The following is a 23481-nucleotide window of genomic DNA, read 5'->3' as shown; positions in this document are numbered from 1 at the left end:
CTGCTGCCACAGCAGAAGGACCTCAACCCCTTGCCGGTGGAGTCTGAAACACTGAAAGCTGGGGAAGCACCTGAAGGCCACTGGGCTCAGGGACCATCTCTGGGCTGCTGCTGCTAAGGGTATGGCAGCGGGCGCCCACCTGACTACTTGGTCTCAGCCCACTGGAGGCTGTGCTCAGCGCCTGTCAGGCCTGGGCGGGACCTCGCATCATAGCCTCGCTTCGCTGAGGTCCCAGCACCCTCCGCTCTGGTGCCCCTCCCACCCTGAGAAGATCTCTCGGGGCGAGGCAGTGATTGGCACAACGTCTGCCCCTTGGGAGGGATTGCGCAGGCTCAGCACTTGCTGTGGCGCAGGGCTCTGATCAGAACCCCTTGGTTCTCCCGGCCTTTCCCTGGTCCACTTCCTGGTTCAGCTTGGGTCGTGCCACCGCTGCGGCCTTGGCACCATCTGGGTGTTGCTCACCCATGCTATATGGTATGCCATGCCATCTGGAAGGCTCTCACTGTGGACGTCCTGGGGTCCTCATGCTGGACTTCCACCTCCGCATCACTGTTGGACTTGAATGGGAGATCTCCCCTCGAGTGGATGACTGTGGTGTGGTCCAGCCAGGGCCACCACAGTCTCTGTGGTGGGAGGAGCCCCTTGGACTTCTGGGCCTTGGCTCCTGGCTGGGGTCCAAGGGTTGTTGGAGGCCTTGCCTGTGCTGCTCCGGTTTGGCATGGATGAACTCCATCTGTCTTTTCAGCTGGGCCTGCAACCTCTCTGCTTTTGTGGGGGAAGTCGATGCCTTTGAGGTTGACACCGTTGTATAGAGCCAAGTGCCTGGAGGCCTGAAGGTTAGAGGCCTGGAGTTTGGCTCCGATGTGCAGGAAGTCACAGCTGAGGAAGACCCAGGTTGTAGCAGCAGAAACAGGAAGCAGACGCTGTTGGGGAGGATGTTGGCTCCTCATCCAGCAGCAGGCAGTCCTGGTCCTGGCCTAGAATCTCCTTGAGGTCATAGCAGCCTTTGACTGTGCACACGAGGCTGAAAAACTGGATGTCTCACTAGAAGTTGCTCTGTATTTATTCTATGAAGATGTAGGACAGGAGCAGGAACATGTTTTTAAAGATGATGATGGCGATGTTCTAGGGACTGCAGCAGCCCCACTGTGTGAGGTGGGTACATGTGTGCTTCTGCAGCAGGGTTGTGCCAAAGAGCAGCAGGTAGAAGCAGGCCAGCAAGAAGCCCAGCTGAAGATGCTGATATGGGTGGCTCCTTTGACGAATACCACCACTGGCACCTTTTAGAAGAGGTAGAGAATGATGTCCACCTTCAGCATGTCAAGGTAGGATCTGCACTGATGAAGTTGGGCATAGGGTTGGGCTCCCCTGCTCCCCATACTCCAGGCAATCGGTGTTGATGACAGCCACACGGTGCCTCCCTTCAGTATGTGTGGCAGAGAACACCTGAAAGGCTCAGAGGAGTGGAGGAAGTCACTGATGAGGTTGGTGGAGTTGGGGGCCCTGAAGAAGTCAGGCAGGTACAACCACTTGATGAATGTGGAGTTCCTGGGGATGGTTTGGTTCTGGTGCCAAGGGCAGTCCATGCACAGGGCAGGGCTGATGCCCAGGCTCAGCAGGTACTGGTACAGCAGGAAGAGCGCTAGAGGAGGCAGTAGATGGGCCAGAGGTAAGGGATGGCCCACAACATTAGTGGGTGAGGATGGCTACCAGCCAGCAGCTGTGTAGGATGATTAAGTTCATGTGCTGCCTAATCATATTCATAACTATCAGGAAGAAGATCTCTGCCCAAATTGTGGAAGAACTTGAAACAGCTGAGCAGCTCTTGTTCCAGCTGCAGGCAGTGTTGTCAGTACTGGTCTGGGCGGGCAGTGGGGCCAGCAGGTGCTATTTGGGCAGTGGTGCTCTTGGCACTGGTACACCATGGCCATGAATACCAGCAGCAGCAGGATCTGTGGGTGGTTCTGGATGTAACCCAGGTTCAAGAAGCTCTTCTATACCCTAAACCAGTTGATGGGACTCTAGTATAGCAAGGACTGGTGTTCTCCATCTTCTGCTGGTTGGTGTTGTTAGGAGGGGCTCATTGAGTGGCTGGAATACTCTGAGGCTGACGATCTTGAGCTGGTAGAGCATCTTGCACACAATGATGCTGGTCCACAGGGTGGATAGACAAGAGGCCATGGGGGGAATGTGGAGGGAAGGTTCACAGCAGGGCTAGCAGGTGGTTCACCACCCACACCCCCTTTGAGGGCACCCAGATAGTATACATGACATCCATTCTGAAGATGTGTGGCTCCAACGGATGCTGCATGAATCCCTGCATACGGAAGGAAGGGTGTTCCAGAAGCCAGCAGCCAGGTCCAGCAGCTGCTCCACCACTAGGCCCCACTTGTTGACTGTGGCTTCTGGGACCTATGTGGCCTGGCATGGGCCAGCTGTGCTCAGCCCATCATCTCTGGGGCCCTCCTTCTCCTCCTGCTGCTGTAGCAGTGGGGTTTTACTCCCCACAGTACTGCCGGTGAGCCCAGAGTGGGAAGTGAGTGGCACTGGGCAGGGGCAGGGATGGGGTGCGTGCCCCAGGTTGGTGAGGCATGAAGAGCTGGCAGAAGTAGTGCAACTGCAGGATGCAGGTGAGCAGGAAGTGCCCAGAATGAAGATTCTGGGCAAGAGCTCAGACACTCCGAACTGCTCCAGGCCCAGGCCCCCCAGCTCTCATCAGTGTAGCGCATCAGATTGTACAAGTACGTGGGAATGTGCTGGACCTGGAAGTTATAGGTGGCAGTGAGCCCTGGCATGTTGTAGGCCATCACTGGCCACCAGAACACCTTGAACAGCTTCCTCCACAGGCTGCAGTAGATCTGGAAGAGGGTGAGGCAGAGCAGAAAGAGGAACATCTCGATAGTCTTGTACAGGTTGAGGCTGCCAGTGAAGCTGACTGCCAGGGACATATCAGCACACACACAGATCTAGTACCTGACGTGGACACCTGTGACTGTCTCCCTCAGTCTCCAGAGCAGTGTCTGCATCTGTGTGGGCTGTGTGTCTGCCGCCATGACCTCCATCAGTACAGCGGGGACCTTTGCCTTCTTCAGCAGCTTCTCCTTAACAAATTGGTGTAGCAGCAGCCAGAAGGTCAAAGTGTATAGAAACATGGCACTGAGGTCCAGGCAGGCTAGAGGGTGTGCTGCCTGCCACCCCAGGTGGTGCAGGCTGGTGGAACCCAGAGTGGTGGGCAGCTGGTGATGCAGGTCCATAGCCCACATGTAGTGCAGGCCACATAACACCAGCCTGTAGAGCAGGATGAAAGGTGAGCAGAGCGTGGCAAGCTGGTGGCTGCTGCACAGAGAGAGGAAGAAGAGAATGAAAGTCCGTGAGCTGTGGTAGGCGATGCTCCCTGCCGTCATGGTAATCAGGAGGGCGCACACACGCTATAGTCCGTGATGATGTAGCCCAGGCTGTGCAGTGATGTCTGCCTAGGCTTAGCCAGCCTGGGGGGTAGGGGCCACTGCTGGACAGGACTGTGGTCAGTCAGGTCATGTGTTCATTGGCTTCTGGGTCAGGCACTGTGGATGTAGGCTTCATGTGCTGGGCAGCCCCTTCCTCTTCAGAACCGCAGACCTGAATGGCTCGGGGGCCACTGGTCAACCTTGGTCAGCACCACTTCCCACTCCTTCTTGCTCCACTTCTAGCCTCCTCTTCCCTCTGTTCCAAGGGGTGGTATGTGGGGAGCTTTAGGAGTGAGGTTCAGAAGCTTGACTGTAAGACCAGTGTAGTCCTGGAAAGGGTCTTCCAGAGGCTGTAGTTCAAGGTCATGTATCTGGAGAACATGAACCTGGAGGGAGTTGGTTCCTCATCCCTCTTTGATGTGATGGAGTGTCACTAAGAGTCACCACCCCTTTCTACCACCCCTCCTTCTGAAAGCACATGGGCACTGCAGGTCAACAGGCTGCTGCCCAGGACTGGGAGGGAACATCTGTGAAATGATAATGCAGGGCTCCTAAAACAAGCTCAGGAAGGACAGAAATATCCCATGAAGCAGAAGGGCTTGCTTGGTCTTCATTTCTAGTGTGTGGATACAGACAGATCCTTCTGACCTTTTGGGTTTTAAGTGGGAGGTGTCAGAAAAGTTACCAGCAGGGATAACTGGCTGTGGTGGCCACGTGTTTATAGTGAGTTTGCTTTATTATCCTTTTATGTCGGTTCTTACTATCATTGTGAAGCAGAATTCACCAAGCATTGGATCATTCACCCACTGATAGGGAATGTGAGTTGGGATCAGATCCTGATTGAGACAGGCTAGTTTTACCCTACTGACGATATGTTGTTGCCAAGGTAATCCTCCTTGGAACAAGAGGAAACACCCTGTCATTTTCAATAATCACAATTCTGGACTTCACTTTAACTTCAGAGAAGTGTTCTGAGTGTCACACTTAGGAATTTGATTTTGTTAGTTCTATTTGAATGAAAAGTTTAAAAACAAATTTACTACAATATTCTTGAGATACTCAGAATTTTGTTCCTGGAAGGATTTTCTAGATTATCCGGCCCAGGGATTAAGCAGCAGCTACTCAGTGCCAATCAGTTACTGCCAGACTGGAATGAGGGCTCAGTGATGTTGGAACTTCCAACTTAAAAAAAAAAAAGCTGGAAATTTGGATATTTATGGAATACGTCCATAATTTTAAATGGCAACAATGAATGCAAAACTCTTTTTTAAAAGATTGTATTTATTTATTTTTAGAGAGAGGGGAAGGGAAGGAGAAAGAGGGGGAGAGAAACATCAGTGTGTGGTTGTCTCTCATGCGCCCTCTACTGGAGACCTGGCCCACAACCCAGGTATGTGCCTTGACTGGGAATCAAACTGGCCACCCTTTGGTACACAGTCTGGTGCTCAATCCAGTGAGCTACACAAGCCCAGGATGAATGCAAAACTCTTAAAACTCTGTTGAGGTTGGAGTCCCTGCTCTTTTAGTTTGCTTTCATCCTGCTTTGTCTTCAGGATGCTGTGCATTGGTGATGTTGTTCAAGAGCTTAGTTAAAGGAATTATAGGAGATTGTAGGTCTTACTAGCTCTTAAGACTGGCACAGACAAGAAAAATGTTATTAGCCTCAGCCTTTTAATATAAATATTGGCTGTTGGGAACCAGATAGATATTAAGAAGTCATGTCACTGAACTTTCTTCCCTCCTTAAGCTTTCACACTCGATTAACTAGCCATTTATAAAGTTGGATCTTCAAAGACACTTTATGTTAGCTCTGGGAGTTGTCCCTTATATTCAGCTAGAACTTGATGAAATGCTTTAAAATCAACCCTCTGTGTCCTATCCAGCTCAAGTGTTAAGGATTGGTCTCTTTTGAAAGTGGGGCTCTCATAAAGAAGCATCCTGGGCAATTTGACACTCAAGGAGAATGGCCTGGGAAACTTGCCCATGGAGAATCCAGCACCATCACTCAAAACAAAGCTCTCAATATATTTAAAGCCATACGGGGAAAGGACCTGAGATACTCACATTTTAAAAATGTAGAATGGGTGCCATTTTCTGGGGCAGTAGAGATAGACTGTTTCTTGTGATCTTTTTCTCCTTGGCTGATTTGGGAATTTTATTTCTATATTAAAAAAAAGAGCTGGTTGTACATTCTGTTCCCTGAAATACCTCAGCCTCTTTCCAGGTGATTTCCAGAGTCCTTAGTTTCCTTCCTGTGAAACTGTCTCATGGTGGAAGAATGAAACCTGTGGTTGGTTACATCCTGATTTCCTGGTGTGTGGTGGATCAGTCTGTTTCAGATCTCAGGAAAAGGCAAGGGGGAGTAGGTTCCTAACCTTTCCCTTTTCTACTTATAAACATTTAGAATTAGAAGCCTTTGAACCAACACAACTGGATGTCTAAATATGTTTTGCCAAGTAAGATGATCCTCTTAAAATGGGACCATTTAATGGCAAAAGTGAAAATCTTGAATTTTCAGCATGGGAGAATGCCTGATATTGGAGAGCTCTAATAAATGAGGTATAAGCATCTCTCTTCTGAAAGATCCAGGTGCTTTTGTACCCTTTGTGACTTCTGCTTTTTTCTTCATTTAGGCAATATAGATTTTTTCTCCTTAGTGAATAGCAGTTGAAGTATACATTTTATATACCAGTAGGTGGCTATGAGATGCTTCTGAAAATTAGCCACTAGAAGGTACATCTCATGTGTGAGGCAACATTTTGGCAGATGGACTTAGCTTAAAATTGACACTGTCCTAAACTAGCTTTCAGGATCACAAATTAATTCCATGTGGAGCCCCACCAAATGGCATTAAATGGAGCATGGTGTAAATGCTTGAAATGTACATCACACTTGCTGAGATGGCCTTTCTGATAAAAAGTGGGTCCAGAGGCTAAACATATGGTGTTGTTGTTTATGCAAAATTCGTTGTCAAACTGCAGAGTATAGGAAAATAATGACTGTTGTTTTCTTTTGCTGCCATTCCTGCCAGGAGCAGATTATTGTCTGTTCTTTTGTCAAAATTATGTTAAATGATGATAATAACAAAAGAAATAAGCTTCATAGTTTCCCAAATGTTCCATCCCCAGTTGGTTACTCTCAAAGAATTTAGCGTATGACACCTACTTTGGGATGCTGCAGTTTCTCTTGCTTAGAGTTAAGATCTGTTCCAAGGGTAAAGTAGGAGGTTGTATGCTTTTCAAATGCTGACTTCCCACTTACTACTTGCTTTTATTTATAAAAAAAGAGGATGCTGTATTTCTTTCTCCTCTGAAAGTAATTTATTCAATTTCAACTTACTTTCTAGTTTTGAGTAATATTTGTTATTTTAAAGGTATTCATAGTTATTATATTCTTAGTTTTACTTTTATAAATTTGAAGGTCTATGACTTTAAATTATTATTCTTTTAATCATTATAAATATCTTTTATGTGTTTAATCAATTGATGCTTCAAAATACTTAAATTGATGAAGTCAGTATATGTAACAGTGGTTTAAGTGCCATGATCATTCTGTTTGAAATACTCTGAATGTGAAGTTGAAGGGGGAATAGTGATTTGATCCACATGTCTTATCTATTCAGGCTAAGATCTATCAGTTAGAGTAGCAAAGAGTTCTGGTATTCATTCATTTCCCTGCTATCTGGAAAACTTCCCCTACCATTTCTTTGCACAATTGTCAGATCCTGCTTATCTTTCAAACATCTTGATACAGATAGAATGAGTTATGTGTTCTACAAGCTTCTTACCTTGATGCATGGTGTAAAGCTTCTTGCATGCAATGTTTCTTTAAATATAGGAAGCTTGCAATGGACCACCTTGGGACCACACTTTCAATAACATGTTGAAGAGATTTTTCCCAAATTGCTACTCTCAGAGAACCCAGACCTGCATTAATGGAGGTGTAACAAAGCAACTTATGTCAATGGAAAAAAATCTAAATTTTACATTGTTCAGTGACAAAAAAAGGTGATGGGTAATTTTGAAGGCCCTTTCAGGTGCTGAACTGACTTTTGGCTGAAATGTCCTGGTTTACTGTGAGTGGATCTCTGTCCATAGAATGAAATCTTGTTGTTGCTTATAGGTATAAATTCTTGTTCTTGCATAGTAAATCTAGCCCAAAGACATTTCTTTCCTGTAAATTTGTTTCCACCGAAGTGCTCATAAACAGTATCTGCTTCCATTACCAGTGGTAGACCAAGTTTAAGCATCTTGTAGAGTAAGCATATGCACTACGAATCAATATGTGTTTTATTAGTACAAAGAGACTCATTGGATTGATTTTTTTTCTTTTTGCCTTTATGGGCACTTGCTATAAAAAGGTAAATTAAAAAGTTAACCATCTGCTACCTTACTTTTCATTTAAAATCTTTTATTTGATTACTCTTTTCAGGTTAATCAATGCTTTCTATTTTGCTATTATGCTGGCTAGAGAATGAAGGTAGCTTTAATTTATAGCTTTTATTTATCTAACAGTATTGTCAGAGTCACAATCTTTATGCATCCTATTAGTAGTCTGGAAAATATTTCTTACTACATCGAAAAAGAACAAAATTCAATTTAGAAATATAATTTCCTGCCATGGAGACACTTGATAACGGGTGTGTGGTGGCGGTGGTGGTGGTGGTGGAGATTAATGGAACCCAGTGACAGAAACTTGATTTAAAGCAGGAGATTAATACTGCTTTATCAGCCTACACTGCAAGTGAATTGGCTCTGAAGGGAAAAAAAAAAAACAAACTCTGTTTGAAGTTGCTGAGTTGTCGGCTTGTTGGTTGGAAAAAGGTCTCTGGACATTTATTTTGTTATTGCTGAGTATTTGCTGCATGCTTGTCTACTTGACAACACAGGAGCAAACCTGCACACAACCCAGACTTGCTTATTTTACAGTAGTAACATGTTTCTTATTATTCCTTTTGATCCCTCAGGAAGCTTGAATGCTGTTGAGGTCAGCTTCTGACTTAAGGGGATTACACTCAGTAAATCATGTCAAAATTAACGAATAGAATTGCGCTGACACTCCAGTTTGGTTGGATTTAAGTAGAATGTTTAAATGGTATTTTTTAATTGCAAAGCTCCTGCCCCTAAATCCTAATATAAATACTTTTTTCTATCCTTTACAGAAGTTATTAATTTCCTTTCCCAACTATAGAAGTATGAATCTTCCAGTAGAATTTAAAGCAAATCTGAAGATTACCTCAGTGGGTTGAAATGCCCACTAGATCCATTCTGAAACAAAATATGGAGCTTGGTGAACTGTTAGAATGAGAACCAATGGAAGTGGTTCCCAATTTTGATTTTTAAGCATTTTTTTATTCTGAGTAAATTAAAGTATTTGAATTGCTGGAATCAAATTTTTTTGAACTGGTGCTTGAGCTATATGAATTTTTGAACTTGTATTTGTCTAATAAGTCCTCCTGGGAAATAAAAAAGAAGTAGGATAAGTTCCTCACCCAGTAGCTTCACAGAAATGGCTTGAATTTTTTACAAAAGCTTGAATTTTCAAATTAATAGCTTACAGATGAATTACTGATTACTGAGGGAGATTTTAACAACTTTTACTTGTTTTTACTAACTTTAAAGCCTTGTAGAAGTAATTGAAAAAATTTGCATTAATTTTATTAAGTTCTGTAATAGATAGAGTATATTGCTAGGAGTCAGAATATCTGGGCTTTAGTTTAAGTCCATTTAACAGCTTTCTGTGTTTCTCTGGACATCTTCAAACCATTTTCTGTTTCCAAAAGAAGTGAATAGTGATACTAATATCCACCTTACTACATCACAGGGTTATTGAGATTATCAAATGAGAGAATTTATGCAAAATGCCTAGGTATAGAAAGGGGTATAGGAGTATAAGCAATTTTACTTAACACAAGATTAGTATGTATTGACTACTTTGAATATATTGTACGTATGCTTTCATTGGAGGAAGATCTGTCATTTCACATCTACCTTTATTTTATGTTGAGGTAACTGAAACTATCATTATTTCTTAGATTGATCCATGAATGCTTTTTAAATGTTTTTAAATATATGGAAGAGTAATGACCTATAGTGCACTTCTCTTTGGAACAAAGCACATGGAATAAAGGAAGTGAAAAAATTTAGGGCCAATTTTATTTGCTCACAGTGGGCTCTCACTACATTAAATAAAAGAATGATAATGAATGAATGATAGTAAAAATGATCAGCCTAGTGGATGTGAGTTCCAAGGACTCGGAGCCAGGTGCTTTGCGTGGCTTTTGTCACCTATGTGGTCTCTTTTGGCTTCATTAGTTTATGGACTCTCTTTGTTTGGTGCTTGAAAGAATTACATATGCCTGCAAGGGATATTAAACCATCTTAAAACTCTTTTTCTAGCTGAAGGCACATACCAAACTCCCATCTTAAAGTGGCTATACATTCACACAGAGGGAAAGAGTTGCTTTCAGAAATTTAAAACCACTTTCAAGCCATAAGAATTTAGCAGAGAGGACAACCTAAAAGAATTTTTAATTTCAGTGAACATGCATATGCTTTTATTCCCTCTTGTTTCACTGATCCAGTGGGACCTTCAGTGAATATGCCTCTTTGACCTTTTCCTAGTCATCAAATTACCCTCATCCTGCTTTTTCTCTTTTGTACTTCCTTTCCCGAATGGCCTTTCTCTAGTGCTGCAGTTTAAATTGTGCAGTGCCTGCTTCAGACATTGTCACTTGGATTAATTTTAATCCCGTCCATTCTGATCTTGCTGGCCCAAGGGTGCTGACCTCTTGGGAGCCAGTTTGGGTTTTGCCTGGGGTTCATAGCATTCCCAAATTTACAAACAATTTGTTTTCCATCCTTGGGAACAAAGTATTGGAGATTTTCCTTTCTCTCTCTCCCTCCTACCCACCCTCTCTTTTTTAAACTCTCTCTTCTCTGTGCTAAGAGTGACACTTGGGAGCAGCAAGGTCAGGTATGAAGATTACTGACTTAGCCTAGCTGCTGTTATGAGTCTAAGTTGGCAAGTCAGACTTGGAGACAGACGGGCTTAAATTGGATACTACTCTTATTGAGCTTTCCAGAAGAAAACACAGAGGGAGACAGCAAGGAGATACAGCATCATCAACTGGTGAGGAGGCCCAGCAGCTACCCTAGTCCAGCATTTTTCTGACCACTCCCTCCTGCAGGGTCGAGGTGTGAGAGCCACGGTGTGGGGGTAACCTTGTCACAGAGAGGCCACAGTCCCCTTCCTCTGCCAGTCCCCAATATGGTTTTCCTCAAGCCTGCAGTCTGCATGCCAACTCACAGATCCCCCAAAGCAGGTTTTTGTTTCACACAATACAGAGAGAAAGACAACTATTCCCTATTTATCTGAACTCTACTGTTTCCAAGGAAACAGGGCAGTGGGAGCCTAGGTCATTCTCAGGCAGGCCTGCCTCAGCCAGGCCTGATATTAACCCTGTATTCACACTCACAGATGCTGCTGTAGGAATGGGAGCATCACTATGTGCAGAGCAAATGCTAAGCTTCATTGTGCTACTAGAATGTAGAGTGTCTTTAATTTCAACATTCACCACTGCATGTTTCCTAGGGCAATAATTAGAAAAAGAAAGTTATTAGATATTCATCCATCCATTCATCCATCCATCCAATGCCCACATTTGTTGAGTGTATGTTGCAGGCCTCACCTGATTTCAGGTACTAAGCATGCAAAAACAGACAGGACACAGATCTGGCCACTGAACACTTTAGAATCTGGGGTGGGGTCATTTGCACTTGGAGTACTACAACACAGATTTCTAGGTTCCCTGCAGAACAGAGTGCTGTGGAAGCACAGAAAAGAGATCAAGTCAATTTTTCCAATGTTTTGTGTCTTATACCCTTATTCACCCTTTCCTTATAAGCAGGTCTATATAGAATTATAACTGATGTTCATAATGGCTTCTCTGAGATGTTGTAAGATCATAAAGTGCCCTCTGAATCACTGAAAAAAAAACTTTGGAGTAATCTATATTTTATTATACAAGGTCTGGCACAAATAATACCCCCCTTTTGTAAAGATTTCATTTATTTATTTTTAGAGAGGGGAAAGGAGGGAGACAGAGAGGAAGAGATACATCAATGTGTGGTTGCCTCTCAAGTAACCCCTACTGGGGACCAGGCCCACAACTCAGCATGTGCTCCAAGTGGGAATCAAACTGGCGACCCTTTGGTTTGCAGTTCATTTCACTGAGTCACACCAGCCAGGGCAGGACCCTATATTTTAGACCACAAATATTAGGAAGCTGTTAGTATTCCTCCCAGCACATTAACACAGTATGGTGTGTCTATGAAGTGAATGATAAAAGTTTGTTGAAGTAAGTTTAAATAATACCAATAGGGGCATTTCATGATATTCAAGACATTAAGTAATGGAAAAATAAACCAGAGTACTTCAAATCCAAACTTTTGGAGTTTATGCCTTCCAAGAGTCCATACACACTACAAAAAAAAGAGAGAGAATTACTCAAAACATACTAGATAGTTCATTAACTGAGGTTCTGTAATAGGCTATGGGAAGGTAGCAAGTTAACGTATGTTGTATTCTACCCCTGAAACAGATGTCTTACACAACATGGTCTGGATGTCACCATCAGATATAATTCTAAGCAGGGGAGCTAGGGTCCTGACCTAGGCAATTTGATTTCATCTAAGATATTTGTAACATCTACATATTTTTTCTCATTATCTGAGTTAGAAAACTAATTCATGAGTCTATTGCCTGTTTGGGGGAGAATCCAAGTTGAATGTTATCTGAGAATATATTCAATATTCAGATTTACTTTCAACAATTTCTGTTTATCCACTATATGCCAGGCACTTCCACATGAATTATCTATTTGATTCTCACTATAAGTTTTTAATAATTTTTCACTTTTCTTTTTCTTTATTTATTTTTAAAATTTGTTTTATTGTTGTTCAATTACAGTTGTCTGCATTCACCCCCTACCACTCCTGTCCCCCGCCGCCAAACCCACCTCCCTCCCTTGTTTCCACCTTCCCCCTTGGTTTTGTCCATGTGTCCTTTATAGTAGTTCCTGCAAACCCTTCCCCCCATTATCTCCTCCCACCTCCCTCCAGTTACTGTTAGATTATTCTTAATTTCAATGTCTCTGCTTATATTTTGCTTGCTTTTTTCTTTTGTTGATTAGGTTCCAGTTAAAGGTGAGATCATATGGTATTTGTCTCTCACTGCCTGGCTTATTTCACTTAGCATAATGCTCTCCAGTTCCATCCATGCTGTCACAAAGGGTAGGAGCCCCTTTCTCTCTGCTGTGTAGTATTCCATTGTGTAAATGTACCATAGATTTTTGAGCCACTCATTTACTGATGGCCACTTAGGTTGCTTCCAGCACTGGGCTATTATAAATTGTGCTGCTATGAACATTGGGGTGCATAGGTTCTTTTGGATTGGTGTTTCAGGGTTTTTAGGATATAACCCCAGCAGTGGAATTGCTGGGTCAATAATTTTTCACTTTTCAACTGATAAAAATTAAGTTCTGAGAAGTTAAATAATGGTCTCATAGCTGGAAAATAGCAGAGTTGGAAATTTGAACCCTGTCTTTTGAGTCAAAGTGTAATGTTCTATTCATGATAATACTATAAGTGGAGAAGGAAAAACAAGAAAAAATTTATGAAACTATTTAGAATTCAGAGGGTAAGAAGACATAAAGATAAGAAGCCATAAAGTCATAATAGTCTTTTTAGTTCCTCAAACAAGACAAGTTTAGCATATGTGCCTTGCATTTACCTCTTTATTTTCTATTCCAGTATAATGTTTGTTTTCTTTATTTCATATTTCTTAAATTTTGTTTTATGTTTACCTCTTAATCTGTTTATTATCAGCTTCTGCTTTTGGCTGTGAGGTTGATGAAACCATTGTCTCTCCAATGTCTATCACAATGACTCCATGTAACGAACACATAATAGATGCTTATAGAATGAATAAATGACCAAAGAAAGACTAAAACCAGATGCCTGTCACTTTTGATCCCAATTGAAAGTCAGCACTGGTGAAACAGGAATTGTTTAAAATGGCTGAGCACACATATTTAATCACCACACCCCTGCTAAATTCCTCCCTACTAAAATAAGAATGAAAGGTTTCTTTAACAATGAATAAATCTTCAAGGAAAAGGAGATAAGGCGAAGACATCAGCCATGAACCCTTGGAAGCTGGAGAGCAGATGGATTGGTTGCAAGGTAGCAAAGCAGATTTGAGAAATCTGAACCCTGACCCAGAGCTGGCAAAGTAAAGGAGTGATTTGATTAGCAGTGAAAAACCCCAAGAAAGCCACAGAATTGGTGTTACAGGTTCTTCTAAAAGGGGAAGTAGTGGAGGGGCCAAGAACAGGAGGACAGCTTGAAAATCTGTCTGAGAAGCTGTGGCAGAGAGAGCTACTACTCCCAAGTCCAGTCTCCCTTTCTTCCTTTTGAAACAGAACCCCCTCATCACTGAGTTTTAGCTGAGCACATGCTGCCCTGCTGGCAGTTGTATTTCTGTCTGTCTTGTGGGGAGATAGGGCTACACAAGTAAGTCTCGCTAATGTGATGTGCTAGATGGGGTCCTTAGAAAGAAAGCTAATTGCCCTTCAATTTCTCTCTCCTCTCCTCCTGTGGGTTGGGGTCTAGATATCGTGTGATGAGTTAGCCTTGACCATGGAAATGAAGAGGATCTCCTGGGAGAAGGGGGCAACAAATAGAATACACTTAGATCTTTGGATTATCTCACCAAGGAAAGTGTCTACATCCAGGACCATCTGTCTACTTCTGAACTTTTTTTTTTGAGTGAGAGAAATAAACTATCTCTTCCTAATTAACATACAAACTGCTCTTAAGATCTTCTCTCCCACTCTCCACAACCTTGGAAAGACACTGGAGGTTTATTTGTGAGGCATTATTTATACTAAAAATGGGGAGATAAGTGAATGTTCACACACTCACAGTCATGACTCCACTCTCCTCCATGTCTTCTCCCACTGGTCCCAGAGTGTGGAGTCAGGCTGCACCTGCCGTATTTTGCTGTGTATAATGCACACCTTTTTTTGCCCAAATTTTTGATGGAGAAATAAAGATGCTCATTATACATGATGCTAATTCCTTATCTATATAAATGTTTTTAGTTCTTTCATTTATGCTTAGGTGTTAAAAGTGTAACTCTAGAAATAACGATATCCACATACAAAATAATACCTTGGAATATGATAAATGGTTTTGTTTGTAAGTATAAATAAATAAAAAATTGAATTAAATGATTAAAAGATTTTTTTTCCTGAGAATTTGGGCCAAAAACATGGGTGTGCATTATGCACAGCAAAATGTGGGGTATTTGCAGGAAATTGAAAGAGTCTTCTCTGAAAAATTTGACCAGCCCAGGAGAAAAGACCTTTATCTTTTGATATTGAGTGTTTGCCAATGAAACAGCCTAGACTGATGATTACACAAAAGAACAATGCTGCCAGACCTCACCATTGCACACAGAGCTTCTAGTAAACTTCTCAGTGCAACACTTTTAAATAGAGGCAGATAACAAGGGGTCTTCAGACATTTGAAAAAAGTATCCGATAAGGCAGACAGACACAGAAACAGCCTTAAAAAAGCACCTTGGAGGGAATAGGCAGTAGGAAGGCAATCAGAAGAAGAAAATATGACCAAAGAAAGTTATTAATATAGTCAGAGGGCTGAAAGAAGATATTGCAGCCATAGACAAAAATAGTGGCTATACAAAAGTAACGTTCAGAAAACAATAAGAGAACTAGGAAAATAAAATACGGAGAGAAGAAATAAAAATTCAGTGGAAAGTCAGGAATATGAAATTGAAGATACAAGCAAGGATGTAGACCAAAGCATAATTTAAAATTTTTCCAGGACAAGAGTTTCCAAAATCAAAGAGCCCATGACCTTGTGGGAGTGTAAACAGATCTAGCCAATTTGGGGAACAGTTTGGTGTTGCTTGTTGAGTAGAACAAAATTGAAACAGACTCATAGACACAGAGAGCAGACTGGCAGTTGCCAGAGGGTGTGGGGCTGGGGGCCCAGGAGAAAGCCCTATGAAGTACAAATTGGTAGTTGCGAAATAGTCACTGAGATGTAAAGTATGGCGTAAAGAATATAGTCAATAATATTGTAAAAACTATGGTGCCATTTGAGTACTGGAAATATCGGGGGAAACACTTTGTAAGGTAGACATAGTGATTGTCTAATCACTATGCTGTACACCTGAAGCCAGTACAAAATAATATTGAAAGTAAACTATAATCGAAATTAAAATAAAAAAGAAATACATTTCATTAAAAAAAAGGAATTATGCATACCCAAGGGGTAGTGTTTTTGTAACAAGACTGATGGCCCCATCCGACCATTAAAAAATATGCATGTTTACACATGCATATTTGTTAAAAATAAAACTAACATTTTAAAGAAAGGTGTTGGGGGAAGTGGTGGAGGGAAATGGAGACAACTGTACTTGAACAATAAAAAAACTGACAAAAAAAAAAAAAGAAAGGTGTTATGCCAGTTTCTTTTCATAACAGTAACAGCAACTACATACTGAGGACTTTCTATTTGTTAAGCATGAAAGTAAGATTTTTCTCAGACATTATTTCTAATTGTAACATGAACCCTGCAACTGAGCTATTATTATTACCGTGTACAGAGAAGAAAACTACCCTTCAAGAGAAATTAAGCAACTTTGGCAGCACCACATCTCTGTCTCTAAGGTCCGCCTTTGTCCCAGACCTGCCTATGCTTCTCTGAGGCAGATAGTTCCCCAGGACCGACCTGGGGATGAGCGTATTCCTGACTTGATGGCAGTCCTGGGAACTGAAGCACACGTGGCTTTGCTGTGTGACCACGTTCGAGATGGTGGCAGCAGTAACGGGAAGTTCTGAGTTTGACCGCAAGAAGCGACAACTCTGTTCTGTTCCAGCAACCGGAGGCCTTTAGAGGGCTTGTCTGTTGGCCGCTGAAGGAGGCAGAGCCCTCAGATGCCAGGGGTCTTTCCACCAGAAACGTGCTGAGTAGAATTGGGAAGGTGGATGGCAAATGTCAACATGTGAATGAAATAAGGCTTTTGAAGCTCTTTTTCTCTGAGCTACTTTTAGACTGCTAGGTTCTGTAGAGGCAACTTCTAAATAAACTAGAACTGACAGATAATAAACAATAGCTAGGGCTGTAGCAACAGAAATCAATGCATTTCATGTTCCACATAAGAGAAAATAGTCAAGATGTTTCAAGTCCTTTTAGAGTGATAAATGCAATTTACACAATGAGCAAGAAGCCATGATTGGGAATAGATGGTGTAAGACTTCATCGAGGACATGGAGAAGAGGGTTTGATGGGGTGATGTCGCTAACCTTAGGAAATGACAGCATAATCAGTTCCGAGAGTTATAAAAAACTTGAGACTCTAAGCCTAAGAGACAGGAGATGCTTAGGTCCTGTGTTGATCCACATTGCCCTTGTAGTGGTGACAGGGACCAGCCTGCACAGTATAGCTGATTGCTTTTGTTTGAAGAGGTGCTGCCTTGCTCGTCTGAGAGAAGTAGAACCAAACAGTGCTCAGGTCTGTGGACGCACGAAGCCATTTCATGCATGTAGAGGCAGAAGGTGCCTGTGTGTTTCCAGAGAGTTTTCCCCAGGCCACTGTTAAATCTTATGCTATCTGCTACAGTTAGTCTGAAGGGCACACTCCATGCCGGGGGCCCTTGAGGGGCACAAAATGAACCCACTGAAGTTTTATGATATCTGTTTTCAAATAGGCTTCATGAATCTCCTGACCCGTAATGCCCCCACATTTCAATAATCTTATAACAGGGCCAGGGGGTTTGAGGGAGGTGTGTCCCCTGACCCCCTCCAAAGACCATACCCATGAGGTCAAGGTCACTGCCTCCCTCCCCTGAAGAAGGAGCTTCACAAAGAGGCAACAGGTGCTATGTGGGCCAAGGCTGGCCTTTGGAGCTGCCATGGCAGAGGCTCTGAGCAGAGTGCTAACTCAGCTCCTCTGCACCCTCAAGGCCTCTCTGTGACCCTAGCAAGTTTCCAGAGCTCTCTGAAACAAGGTGCATCTGCTGTAAAACAGTGATGATGTTCTTCCCTCCTCTAGAGCACGGCTACGAGCATTTAGTGGGGTGATGCATGTGGGGCATGCAGCAGAGCCCGCATATGCTCAGCACTCAGTAGACGCCACTTTTATAAAGTTGCTTCCTTACTCTGTGCTTCCTTTCCCAACTGCTGCAGTGGGGCAGTCAAACCCTCCCCCTGGAGTTGTTTGTGGAATCAGAACTAGTACAAGTTGAGAGTCTGGCTCAGGATGAACAGTGGTCTTTGTCCCTTAGCCCTGAAGACCCCGTCAGAGAGGCTGGAGCTGCAGAGAGTTTCAGCAGTGTGAGGGCCCATCTCAGGAGACACACAACCCTTTTAGGATCCAGGTTCAGAAGCAGGACTAGCTACATAATGTGTGGGGCCCAGTGCAAAATGAAAGTGTGGGACTCTTGTTCAAAGATTATTAAGAATTTGAAGATTGAGGCAGAGGAGCATGGAATCTTTCCGAGCACGGGGCCCTCTATGACTTCATAGGTCCTGTGACTATGAAAGTCACATAGTGTCGCTCTCACCATAAGCTGCTGATGAACCAGTCACTGAGATCAACCCAGATTCAAGGGGAGGAAGCCTACAACTCACCTTTTAGTGACAGGAGTGTCAGACAGTTTGCAAACATGTGTTAAAATCCTCATGTGCAGATTCCTCTGATTCCTTCTTTTGGTACTCTGCCCATCATTCTTTTCATTCTTGTTTCATGCACATTAATTATCTTTTACTTATATTAGGGTCCTTAGTATTATCTGCACATTTTTCTAATTTTTATTTGTGGTTAGTCAAATTTAATTTTTAAATAATGTCTTTAACAATTCTATGGAAATAAGACTTTTAAGTTTATTTGACAAAATGCTTCTGGCCCACCTATATGGCACGTGAGCTCTTCTCTGTGGCAGCTGCCTCTGGGTTGTATCTCTGTGTGCTCAGCATCTGCCAGGGCAGATGCATTCTTTGACGAGGAAGAATAACTTCTTGGTTGGGGTTCAAATTAAAAAGAAAAAATACATATGTCCCACCGCCACCCCAACACACACACACACACCACTCCCCTTCCCCCTCACCACTCTTTGGATAAAAGGTGTGAACAACTCCCTCTAATTGCATACATTGAACATCTATTCAATCCTCATTGTCATGTGGTCTCATCAACATTTTCCAGAGTATTGTCTTCTTCGCAGGCCACTGTGTTTCCTAAGTCTTAAAAATTAATTGTATATTAACTAGCTTGTTTATGTCACTTTTAGTTTATATGGCACTAAATTCTCAGATATTATTTATTTTCCAGCTTTATTGAAAAACAATCGACATCTAGCACTACTAAGCTAAAGGCATGCAGCACAATAGTTTGATTTACACAGTTTGTGAAATGATTGCTACAAGAGGTTCAGTTAACATCCACCTTCTCATGTAGATATAATAAAAAAAAGGAAAATATTAAGATACTTATTCATTATATATTAACTAGCACATTTATGTCACTTTAAGCTTACCTGTCACTGTCAGGTTTTTTTATCTGCAATTGGACCCTCACAAGACACACCCATAGTATTTGTCCCTACTGATAGTAGAGAAAATGAATTCAAACTGTAGGTGCCTTTTTCCACACCCTGCACCTTTTAAGACATAGAGCTTGAAACTGAACACGGGTCTTTTAAGTCCATATGCTTTTGCATTGCATCATGCTCTCTCCTATTGAATTTCAGACTTCACTGAATTCAGTGCTCAGTAAACAATAAGAGACTATATACAGTCAGTTCTTCATTATCTATGTCAGCAACAAAGCTCAGTGGTGCCCACAATGGTAAATCACATAATTGCCAAAATGTTTCAAGTCCTTGCTTGAACATTGTTTTCTTAATTTCTTGAATAGATAATATATGAACATGATGTAATGATTCAAGCTTTCATCCATCCTTGATTCTATAATGTACATAGGTAACTATACATATATCCCTTAAAACACTCACATGGTGGTGGCATGCCATATTTCACTCCTTTTAGCACCTGCAGGGTATTTCATGGTTGTGTGGTATCCCTTAACTGATCCTCAGTTGAAGGGTATTTGATTTTTATTTCATTGTTTTCTAATACAAAAAGTTACATTTTAATTTCACTTTGTATACTTCATTTACATATGAGGGTATTTGTATAGGATGTATTAAGATTAGAATATGTATGTGTAAATCTTCAGAGGTATTTAATTTTGGTATAAGTATAATTTATGTGTTAAAAATGTGTGTTTATATTTTTGATACTCCCAAATTTCTTTAAAAAGGGGTCATTTTACTTATATTCCCACCAACACTGTATGAAAGTAATTGTTTCATCTCTCCAATGTAATATACAATCAAATTTTTGTTTTTCTCTAATCTGGCAGTTAAAAACTGGGATCACAGTGTTATTGGAGATTCACTTATTTTAAGTAAGGTTGAGTGTCTTCTAATATTTTGGAAAGTCATTTGTGTTACCTTTTCTTTGATTTACTGTTTTTGCCCATTTTTTTCTTTTGAGTTGTTGATTTTTTTATTGATTTGTTGGAATCCTTATATGTATTGCAAATATTTTGTCCTATTTGTTATTTGCAAGCAGGGGAAAGAACATTTTCAGGCAGAAGGAATACCAAATGAAGATACCCTTAGAGGTACAAGAAGAACAGAAAGAACAGTGTGCTATTTTCTCCACTTTGTTATTTCTTTTCAAGCAGAAATTAAAATTGTTATATAGTAAAATGCTTGACATTTTATTTTTTTTTAAGATTTTATTTATTTTTTTTTTAGAGAGGGAAGGGAGGGAGAAAGAGAGAGAGAAAGAGAGAGAGACATGAATGTGCGGTTGCTGGGGGCCATGACCTGCAACCTAGGCATGTGCCCTGACTGGGAATCGAACCTGTGATGCCTGGTTCATAGTCCGCGCTCAATCCACTGAGCTATGCCAGCCAGGGCAAATTCCTTATTTTTATATTAAAGTTTTAAAGTACTATTAAGACCATTGTAATGTAATATTGTAAATTTCTCTCATGTTTTCTTTGAGCAATTATAAGTTTCACTTTCTGTGTCAAAATCTCTTACCCATTCATAATTTACTTTTGTGAAAGGTACAAAATAAATATATATTTTTCCACAGATGGCTACTCAATTGTTTTGACAACATCCTTGCACAGTTCATCTTTTACCTACAGATTTAGAAGGACGGTTTTATCATATCTTAAATTCTTGTTTGTATTTGAGTCCATTTTTGGACTCTTTGTTGTGCTCTTTGTTCCATCCTTTTGGGCATAACACTTTACTGCTTTAATTGTACACATTTATAAAATCCCTTCTACTCTGGTTGGGCTTACCTTCACATTGGTCTCCTTTCTCAGAATATTCTTGACTATTATTGCAAGTTTGTTTTTGTGTATTAACTTTAGAATTAACTTGTTTCATTCCAAATGTCCCTGTTGTGTTTTTAGGATAGCATGACATGGATATCTTTAATACTGAGTCTTACTAACTATTCATCTGAATTTTAAGGTGAGTTTTTTTGAAGTCAACAACTGTATGAGGGCCAGTATTAATAATATTCTCACTTTATACAGGAAGCCGAGATCTGAGAGGTTCCAAACATCCTTACTCATCAAAGTTGAATATGGCAAGCCTTGAAAAGGGCCGAGACTGGATGTTCTCCTTTACATTCTTGATCTTTCTGTCTTATGACATGCAGTGTATCTATCCCTTTGTGACAGGGAGAGGCAGATTCTGGAGACCAAGGGTGCACCAGTGGTGGCACGCAGTCTTTCTAAAACATGGTGCAGTAGAAGTAGCTTTGGGGCGAGGAAGACTCCAGTTCTCTCCGGACTTGCTCTTCTTATCTGTGAGATCTCAGGAAAAGTATTCAACTTTTGTAGAAATGCAGCTTCTTCAATAAATGGTGGATGGTACTTAATTTGCAGAGGATTAGAGGGAATATACCTTATCCTGTTTGGCACTTTGGAGGCACTCAATAAATGGTGTTTTTTCTTCTCCTTCAGAAATGTGAAATACTTTCCCATTGTGACACTTGATTTTGAGGATCACTTTATAGAGTGAAGTTTATCACACTAATGAAAATTTTCCCCTACCACTGAAGTTTCAGTCTGTAAGAAGCAGAAAGTCTTTAACCCAGATAGGGGAAGGCCTCTGACTCGGGTGGCCACCACCTCATGCTTCCCAGCTTTTTCTGCTCAGCGGCTTCACGGCCTCAGGCCTCTTGCCTGCACTTTGGAGCTCCTTCTGTCTCCATGGGAGGTTTCTCCCACTCCTGCCTTTTCTCTAAGGCTAACTTTTACTAGCTATTTAAAATGTATCTACTTAGAATAGGGACCAAAACTTTATAGTGAGTAATGAAAAAAGGTTTAAATTGTTTATTTTCCTTGAAAAATAAAACTAAAAACTATGAAAATAAGTCTTACTGAAATAAAATTAACATAATTACAATGATAAAAGGTTGAATGAGACATTAATTAAGATTGATTCATTTTGGTAAAAAAATTTTCTCAAGACAGTTTTATCATTATATATAATATCATTTATTTCACATTTTAATCATAGCAAAAATTTGAGGGCTTCATCAGTTTTTCTAAGATTCTCTCTTAAACAGGTGGTATTTAAATAATTTATTTTCTTTGCTGTAGCCAGCTATTATCTTTGCCGATTTTCTGTGTCCTCACTTGTAAGGAGTTCTGTCTCTGCTGAGTCATCATTTGTCAATTGTTTTGCTCATAATCCTCGCTATTCTCACCTATAACTTTTATTGACTTCATGAATTCATTCATCTTTTGCAAGCCTGGCAATTTCACTTTGCAGTTGTCTTACATTGAAATTTGTACTGATTTTATTAAGTTTGTGACATCTTGATATTGTGAATAATGCCCCCACCCCACCTCATGACATTCACATCCTAATCCGTGGAATTTGTGAATGCTATCTCCTGTGGCAAAAGGGACTCTGCTGATATAATTAAGGTAAGGCTCTCAAGATCTTATCCTGGATTATTTGGGTGGGTATAAAGTGATCACAAAGGTCTTTGTAAGAGGAAGGCAGGAGGTCAGCATGAGTAGTAGAGGTGATGACGGAAGGAGGAGATTGCAGAGATGCAGCCACCAGCCAAGGAAAACCTGCTGCCTCTAGAAGTTAGAAGAGGCAAGGAATGAACACCATTTTGAAACCTGCAGAAGGAACAAGCCTTATCCCTCAAGGCTCATTTCAGACTCTCACCCCCAGAACTGTAAGAGAGTAAACTCATGGTGTTTGAATGCACTCGGGGTGTAGTAATCTGAAATGAATACAGCCAGATGCTAACTCAAATGCTGACCTCTGAGAGCACAGGATTGGATAAAGGAGTTTGTGAGGGGTGTAGGGTAAACAAAATCAGTTCATTAGTGAACATTTTAATGACTTTAGCTTCTTCATGTAGCCTGTAAGTGTGGTATGTAAGTTCTATACCAGTGCGTGTGTGGACAGTGAGAAACAAATATTCCAAAGGCAATTTATATGAACCTTTTCCCCTTCTGTCTTGTCAGCAGCTGGGATTCTTCTTTGCAGAACTACCAGATCTAGTTGGGAAAAATAGTTGGAGTAAAAAACTAGAGAAGCCCCAGAGGATTGATGACCGATCATAAGAAAGAGCCTGAAACTCTGAGTAATAAAGGAAAGATGCTGACAGGTTAGTGAGATGTAGAGCTTACTGATGCTGAAATATTTTAAGAGACAGAGAAAGAGAACAGGAGCAGTGGTGCCAAGAAGTAGGACATGGGGACAGAGGTGAATGAAGAGGATTTTTAGAAAGTGTTACTGTGTGTTGTGTATTGTGATTTGTACCTCTTGCCCCCAACTAGCCTCCTTAATGACAATCTTCAGTAATGATCCAGTTAGGCTTTTG

General features: G+C 41.4%; 1 pseudogene; it reads right to left on the bottom strand.

Annotated features, from left to right (window-relative positions):
• Positions 1-427: 427 nt before the first annotated feature.
• LOC114495064 lies at positions 428-13367 on the bottom strand (annotated as a pseudogene).
• Positions 13368-23481: the final 10114 nt, after the last annotated feature.

Source organism: Phyllostomus discolor, chromosome 4 (genome assembly GCF_004126475.2).
Source record: "Phyllostomus discolor isolate MPI-MPIP mPhyDis1 chromosome 4, mPhyDis1.pri.v3, whole genome shotgun sequence".
In the NCBI taxonomy this organism is placed as follows: Eukaryota; Metazoa; Chordata; class Mammalia; order Chiroptera; family Phyllostomidae; genus Phyllostomus; species Phyllostomus discolor.
Note: the sequence above shows the minus strand (reverse complement) of the source record. Positions and strands in the feature narration are given on the sequence as shown.